The 8,854-nt window shown below is 43.2% G+C and overlaps 1 pseudogene; it reads left to right on the top strand.

The window, feature by feature from the left end:
- Positions 1 to 4: 4 nt before the first annotated feature.
- On the top strand, positions 5 to 6,258 carry LOC148755759 (uncharacterized; annotated as a pseudogene).
- Positions 6,259 to 8,854: the final 2,596 nt, after the last annotated feature.

The raw sequence follows: 8,854 nt of genomic DNA on the forward strand, positions 1-8,854 counted from the left end.
TAGTATGGCATTTAAAGAAACTATACCTGAAGCAGAAGCAAAGAACGTTCCCACAAATGAGATCAGTGTTAGTAAGGAACAGTCTGACAAACATGATCGTCGAAGAAGCCAAAGTATAGAACCAGATAGCCAAGAAAGACAACATGAAAACAGATGAAATTGTGAAAATTTTTTGTGAAAGTGGATCACACTGAATCCTATAAATGTTTGATTAAATCTTTTTTTGCCTCCCAAGTTGAGATTGTTGCAGTAATTACACACTCTTCAAGCACCCTTAGGCTGCAGTTTTATTTCTTCTTTTGTGTAGGGAAGTGCCTTTTAATCCTATTTATTGCACTCTTTTCACCCAATAGTTGAGTTAGATATGCAATGCATAAATTCCTCCTGAATTTTTTTTTTTTTTACAGGACTTTATTGGTGAACATTGTGTACTTCCAGGCCTTTTTTCCAAGTCAAGTTGTTGTCCTTTCAATCTCAGTTGTGGAGGGTGCTGTTCAGCTTCAAGTTGTTGTTCTTTCAGTCTTAGTTGTGGAGGGCGCAGCTCAGCTCCAGGTCCAGTTGCCATTGCTAGTTGCAGGGGGCACAGCCCACCATCCCTTGCGGGAGTCGAACCAGCAACCTTGTGGTTGAGAGGATGCACTCCAACCAACTGAGCCATCCGGGAGCTCAGCGGCAGCTCAGCTCATGGTGCTGTGTTCAATTTTAGTTGCAGGGGGCGCAGCCCACCATCCCTTGCGGGAGTCGAGGAATTGAACTGGCAACCTTGTGGTTGAGAGCCCCTGCTCCAACCAACTGAGCCATCCGGGAGGCAGCTCAGCTTCAGATGCCATGTTCAACCTTAGTCGCAGGGGGCAGAGCCCACTATCCCTTGCGGGACTCGAGGAGTTGAACTGGCAACCTTGTGGTTGAGAGCCCACTGGCCCATGTGGGAATCGAACCGGCAGCCTTCGGAGTTAGGAACATGGAGCTCTAACCGCCTGAGCCACTGGGCCGGGCCCCTGAATTTTTATTAATTGTTTTTGAGATGTATGGCCTGTACACATGTCCTGAAAATGTTTTAATTCCTTTGACATGGTTGCCATGTTCGTTAAATTTGTATAAGACAATAAACTACTACTAATTCTATTTTTATTTTGTAGGTGTGAGATCATGGTTTGTGTACTGAAGTTAGCATGGCTATGCTTTTCATGATAAAATGCTAAAGACTTTGAGAATGGATCTTGGATGTCTGTTTTAAGAGAATTATTTGCTCTCAATGTACATGAAAGCAGCAGCTGTAGTATTAACATTCTTGTCCACTGTATATTATCTTGGAAGGCTCTTGTTAATATGTTACACTTAATGTTCTCCACAGTTAACTTTAGAGAGAATTTATGAGAAGTTAGTTTCTGATGCAGAGGTTTAAACTAGGCTGTGATTTGATCAAATGTCTTTTTAGCATTCTACCTCAAAGGGACACTATTAGAGTGCCTAAATTTATTCACTTAGTTTTCCTTGAAAAAAATACATGACATGCAATCTTTTTTCTTGAATTTCTCAGAAAGGAAATTTAAGGAAAGGAAATTAAAGGAAAAAATTAATGTCTTCACTAGCATTCTTGCAGCAACCCTATACTAACGTGAAATTGGGAGAGGGTGGGGCAGATGAGTAGAGAAATATATTCAAGCCTCAAACTTCCAAAGTACTTTTATAAATGGAAAATACTTACATTATGAAATAGCTTGATATAGTGTCTTTTTAAACATTTAAAACACTTTTGTTGATCGTGAATATCGCTGTTTGAGTTTTAAAACTTAATCTAGAATAGAGTGTATTAAAAGTAATGCTATGCTGCATTATTTAAGATTATTGGCAAATTATTTGATAGCTTGTTCTTATGACTTGTATTCTGATTACAGAGAACAATCATGAGTGTGGAATAAAGACTGGATTAAATCCTTAAAAAGAAAGAAAGAAGAAAAGATATTTGAAAAAACAGAAGGTAGGGGAGATTTTGAAGAAATGCTTCTGAGAAAGATGCTAAAGGACATGGCTCCAGAAGTCTGAAAAAACTGGTCTTAAAAGAAGAACCTCAAAAAAGATTATGATGGGAGTTCCAGTCAAGATGGGGCAGTAGGTAAATGCTGTGCTTATCTTCTCTCACCTCAAAATCACAATGAAACTACAAAACAACCATCATTGAGAATCACCTAAAAATCTTGCTGAACCAAAGCCCTACAACTAAGGACATGCAAAAGAAGCCACCTCGAGACCTATAGGAAAGACAGAGATGCATAACAGGCTGGTCCTACACCCGCGTGTGACCGTTAAAAATCTGGAGGGACAGTTCAGTAGTGGAGGTCCTCCCCTGAAGGAACAATGGTTTCCAGCTCTTCCCCAGCCCAGGGTCCCAGTGCTGGGGAGAGAAGTCACCATAATTTCTGGTTGTGAAAACCAGCAGACATTGTGACTGAGTGAGACCAAGGGCAGTTGGAGTCTCAGGTGCTCCTTTTAAAGGGACCACTCATGGACTTACTCACTGAAAGAATCATTGGCTCTGAGCTCCAGGACTGGGGCAGCAGCTGGAGAGGCAGCAGGGATACACGGTAAGGAACTGAGTTGTCAGGCTTCTGGACAGGGGCTGGAGCGGCAGCTTTCTCCTGGATGTTGGAGTTGGCAGAAGCCATTATTTCATTGTTGACCCCTCTCCCTTCCCGGTGTGCAGACGCCAGTGGCTGCCATATCTGAATTTCCATCAAGTTGGCTAACGCAGTTCATTCGCCATGCCCTGGTGATTTGAGACCCTGCCCACCCAACTTTGGGGCACACCCAATCTGCTTCCAGTGGCTTTTTCATACAAACCGCCTGCCTTGGCTCATGCTGCAGACTTTCCTAGGGTCTCTCAAAGGTTTGTGGAATCCAGGCAAGAAGCACCTGGCTTGAGTGTGTCCTGTACCTCTGGCTGAGCAGCCCTAAGCCCAGCGCTAGGGCAGCCAGCCTTGGTTCGCAGCTTGGCCTCTCAAGGCACTTCTTAGCACAGCGTGGGCAGTGGTCATCTGCAGATTGATTTGTGGATCCTGATGGGTGGCCCTGGGTGGGGCATGGGCTGCAGCTGAACTTGACCTACAGAGAGTCAAGGTGGTCCTCGTGCTGGTGCCCTAGTGGCCAGCTTTGAAACAAGTTTGAGCATCACTTAGCCGCCTCCATGGATGACACACCCAAGGGGCGGATTGGGCAGGCACCAGAGTCCTGCTGAGGCAGATCCTGTTCTGTAGGGTCAGACTTTGCACCACAACTCCTCCAACTCCTTACAGCTAGTCCTCACAACCAATAAGCCCAAGAGTCAATCCCTCCCACTGATGTGCAGATAGCAACCAAAGCTCACCTACAAGAGGAGGGCACACACAACCGTCACATGGGATATACCTGGATTGTGCATCTCAAGTGACCAGGAAGACAGCGCCACTGAGCCTCACAGCACACCTATACATAAGGCCACTCTACTAAGACCAGGAAACATAGCAGCCCTACCTAATACTTAGAAACAAACACAGAGAGACAGCCAAAATGGGGAGACAAAGAAACATGTCCCAAATAAAAGAACAGAACAAAGGTCCAGAAAAAGAAGTAAATAAAATGGAGAAAAGCAATCTATCAGATGCAGAGTTCCAAACACTGGATATAAGGATGGTCAGTGATCTCAGGGAGAACTTCCACAGAGATAGGAAACATAAAAATGGAGATAGAAAACATAAAAAAGAATTAGTCAGAAATAAAGAATAACAGAAGTGACGGATATATTAGAGGAAATCAACAGTGGATTAGATGAAGTAGAGAATTGAATCAGCAATTTAGAAGATAAGGTAGCAGAAAACACCCAATCAGAACAGCAAACACTAAAAAGAACCCAAAAACTTGAGGATAGTTTAAGTAGCCTCTGGGACAACATCAAGTGTACCAATATTCATATTATAAGGGTACCAGAAGGAGAAGAGAGAGAGCAAGGAATTGAAAACCTATTTGAAGAACTAATGACAGAAAACTTCCCTACCCTGGAGAAGGGAATAGATATATAAGCCCAGGAAGCTCAGAGAATCCCAAGCAAGATGAACCCAAACAAGCCCACACCAAGACAGGTCATAATTAAAATGCCAAAAGTTAAAGACAAGAGAGAATCTTAAAAGCAGCAAGAGAAAATCAGTTAGTTACCTACAAGGGAGCTCCCATAAGATTCGCCGCTGATTTCTCAACAGAAACTTGGCAGGCCAGAAGGGATTCGCAGGAAATATTCCAAGTGATGAAAACCAAGGACCTATACCCAAGACTATTCTACCCAGCAAGGGCATCATTTAGAATTGAAGGACAGATGAAGAGCTTCCCAGACAAGACAAAGCTGAAGGAGTTCATAACAACCAAACCAGTATTACAAGGACTCTTAGAGGGACTTCTTTAAGATAAAAAGATAAAATAAAAAATAAAAAATATGAATAAAATAGCAATAACTACATATTTACCAACATAAATGGATTAAATGCTCCAATCAAAAGATGGGGGGGGCTTAATGGATAAGAAAACAAAACCTTTACATATGCTGCCTACAAGAGACTCACTTCATTTCAAAAGACACACACAGACTGAAAGTAAAGGGGTGAAGAAAGATATTTCATGAAAAGAGAAACAAAAACACAAACAAAAGCTGGAGTGGCAATACTTATACCAGATAAAATAGACTTTAAAACAAAGACTATAACAAAAAACAAAGAAGATCCTAGTAATCTCACTTCTCAGTATTTATCCAAATAAACCGAAAATCTTACTTCAAGGGGACATGCTCATTCATATGTTCATTGCAGCATTATTTACATAAGCCAAGGTACAAAGGCAACCTGGGTGTCCCCAAATGGATGAATGGATAAATAAGATGTGGTACATATATACAATGGAATATTACTCAGCCGTTAAAAAGAACAAAATCTTGCCATCTGCAACAACATGAATGGACCTAGAGGGTACTGTGCTGAGTGTTGTAAGTCAGATAATGAAAGACAAATGTCATAGGATTTCACTTACAAGTGAAATCTAAAGAACAAAATAAACAAATGAAACAGGAAGAAACTCATAGATACAGGGAACATTTTGATGGTTGTCAGATGGAAGGGGAGTTGAGGGGTGGATGAAAGGAGGAAGGGATTAAGAAGTACAAATTTATAGTCATGGGGATGTAAAGCTTAGGGAATATAATCAATAATATGGTAATAACTATGTATAGTGCCAGGTGGGTACCAGTCAGGGGGATCACTTCCTAAATTATAGAAATGTCTAAGCACTATGCTGTACACCTGCAACTAATATAATATTGAATGTCAACTCTAATTGAAAAATTAAAAATGGATATAATAGATAAAAAAGAATAAGAGGTTCAACGTTCCATATATAAAACAATAACTCATGGGGATGTAATGTACAGCATGGGGAATATAGTCAATAATATTGTGATAGCGTGGTGCAATGTCAAATGGTTGCTTGACTTACCATGGTGATCACTTCTTTAACATAGGGAATATAATCAATGTGGTAATAACGCTGTATAGTGCCAGGTGGGTACTAATGAATAACTGTGATGTACACCTGAAACTAATATAATATTGTATGTTAGCTATATACAACAAAACTATTTTTTTAAAAAAAATTTATGATGATAATGGCTTTGCAAAAGTTCTGAAGGTGGCCCTGAAAAGGAATCTGAAGAGGCCGATGGCCCCAAAAAGGGTCTGAGGAAGATGTCTTGGAAAGAGAATCTGAAGATTGCTCTGAGAAAGTTTGAAGATGGCTCCAAAAAATAATTAGAAGAAAATGGTGTTGAAGAAGAGTTAGGAGACAATGACCTTGAAAATTAGAATTTGAAGATAATGGCTCTGAGAGTGATGAGGAAGGCTCTGAGTGTGTGAAGATTCAGATGAGAAAGAAGATGCATATGGAGAAGAACCGATGGAAAAGAGCAAGAAAATGCACATGGAGAAGGGTGTGCCAATGCTGAGGAAGGAGGAAGACGTTGCAGGTGAAAATCTGTTTGAAGATAAGATTCCAACAAGACGGTGTTTGATGAGGAAGATCCAGTGAGAAGTGTGTGCCACAGGCGTGACGGGGTCTGTGGGGGTGCTGGGAACAGGGAGGAAGGGCCCCTGCCCACAGGCAGTGGCTCTGTCCTCAGCAGTGAGGATGAGGAGATTTAATCTCTTAAACTTGCGTGAGGGAGATACCTCTGTCTACACGTGCCTATGCTGGGGGGGATTAATTATTAGTAGTGCTACATGAACATATGCATAGTGATAGGACGCCTTCAGACTGTCTGGAAATTTTCATTGTAATATTTAATTTAAATATAGTGTAAATGGCTGTTCAATTAAAACTTCATAGTCATAATGCAAGTTAAAAAAATTGGAAGAAATAAGTCCAAATATAGCAGTAAAACACTAGCTATGAACAGATTAAACTTTCCTATGAAGAAACACCAACTCTCAAGTTATGAATTACAACAAAACACAAAACTAACAAATGCAGCTTCATGTGAAGAGAACTATCTGAAAGCAACCAATGAAGACTCAACATAAGGAGATGGAAAGATATTAGAAAAGAAAGCCTGAGTGAATAATATTAGTCAGAACAGAATTCAGTACAACCAGCTTGCCCCGACCAGCGGGGCATTCAACAGGGACCGAAGGGAGACACCCTGAAAAGAGAAAATAGGAGGCGCGAAGAAATGGAGGCAAGACAAAGTTCTGATCAAGCCTCAAATTTTTTATTGCAGCTACAAGATTATATGGGTTAGGGTAAACTGGGCGGGGAATGAATGAGGAAGGAGAGAGCGGAATGAGGAAGGGGCTTTACTTATCAGAGACGTGACCTTCTAAGGGCAAACTGACGGTTCCAGGAATTAGGTCATGTGCTGCCGGATAGCATAGTTTCTCTGAGTCAGGCTCCTACATCTCCTCTCTCTTTATCTTTTTAAGAGAGTGAGCCTTAACCAAGACGGGAACTCAGAGGCCCAGACGGTCCCAATAGCGCATAGCCCCCGGTGCCTTTTGTGGACCAGGGGTGGGGCAGTTATTTTTGTTGTAGGAACCAACCCCTATGCAGTCTGGGCATGAGTTCAGGGAGGACTGAGATTGGGTCAGTCGGGACCCTCCCTTGCAGTACCCAGTCGCTGCAGCCGTCTGGTGCTCAGGCCTCTTGTTATAGGCCGACATGTCCTCAGCCACCATGTCAGTTATATGTCTATATAACTGGAGCCTGTTTGTGAGCGAGTATAGTCACCCTCTGGGTGATCCATTGTCGCCAGCCGTTGATAATGAATGTGGATGGGTTTGGCCAAAATGTTGTCTATTTGTTGTTTGATAAATCCTGTCAGTTTATTAAATGCCCAAGGTCCGAGGGAGACAAGTAGGAGTAATCCTAGAATGGGGCCAAGGATGGGGAGGAGGACAGGCAAGAGACCATGAAAACTGGTTAGAAAGGGGTTGTCAAGAAGTTGTTTTTTGTGTTCTTGGAGTCTCTTGACCTTGTCTCGCACTATGCCGGATTTGTTGGCATAGAAGCAGCATCGTTCCTGTAAAGCTAAACAGATCCCCCCTTGTTCCGCTGTTAGAAGATCAAGCCCTCGTCTGTTTTGGAGTACTACTTCTGCTAAGGAATCGACCTGGTCTTGAAGGTCATTAATAGTATCTGATAGTGTGGTAACATCATCAATAAGTTGGAGAGAGAGCCGTTGATAAGTGTCTACGGACACTCCTACCCCGGCAGCACCTGTGGCCATAGCGGCGGTTATACCTAGTCCTGCCATAAGGGGAATGAACGCGAGGGCCCGTTTTTGTCGCCCAGGGAAAAGATCAAGGGCTGGTATAGGAAGTGATTGATCTCCGGGTAGAATATCTATATTTGGTAAGAGAAAAGCCAGCGCACAGAGGCCAGTCCAATTGGTGGGGAGGGCCATGAAGGCCAGGCCGTTGCCCCAGATGAAAACATGATTAAGAGCGGGGCAGGCAGGAGCAGTGGAATTAACAATAGCGGTGCAGTTTACCAGGCTGTTTACAATTGTAACAGGATTTTTGATTGTCCTGTGTGAAGCTTTTTAGTGCGGCTCCAATGGCTAGACCGATGGCGTGAGACGCCCCGACACCAGAACAAAGTTTAATATAGTCTGAGAGGGAGCCATTGCGATGGGGGCGGATGGCGTTTTGGCATGTGGCATTGGCATTTTCAAATGCAAGATGTTTAATAAAGGCGCTATCTGACTCTTTTTTTCCAATTAAGCGCTCGGCAGCCTCAGTTAGGCGGCTGATGAAATCGCAATAGGATTCGTCAGGCCCTTGATGGATTTTGGCCAAGGAGGTGCTGGCGGGCCCTTTGGGTGGGAGTTTACGCCAGGCCTTGAGGCCGGCATTTTGGACTTAAGCTAATAAGCCTGGGGGGAAGGCGGCCTGAGTCTCATTGGTGTTATAGGGCGGTCGGCCGAGAAGGCGATCTCTAGTCCAGGAGCGGGAGGACTGGCTCTGAGTATTTCGTTCAGCCATTTTTAGTGCGTTTTCCGCATACTCTGTGCGCCATAAAACAAAATCACCGCCAGACAGGGAGGCGTGAGCTAAAGTGAACCAATCATTTGGCGTTAGCCAACGGTCGGTGAGGCTTTCCAGCAAGGCTACCGTGAAGGGAGCCACAGGGCCATATGTGTGGACCGCAGCCTTTAAGTCTTTTAAATATTTAATGTTTAAAGGGCGGTAGCGCTGTCTGTCTCTTGGGGGTTCCGTTTCTTCCTCTGAGGGGGGGTTATCTTGTTCCTCAGCCTCATTATCGGACCCCTCTGCGGTATCCTCCTCTT

Source organism: Rhinolophus sinicus, chromosome 14 (assembly GCF_057876585.1).
Source record: "Rhinolophus sinicus isolate RSI-liver-muscle chromosome 14, RSI-T2T, whole genome shotgun sequence".
In the NCBI taxonomy this organism is placed as follows: domain Eukaryota; kingdom Metazoa; phylum Chordata; class Mammalia; order Chiroptera; family Rhinolophidae; genus Rhinolophus; species Rhinolophus sinicus.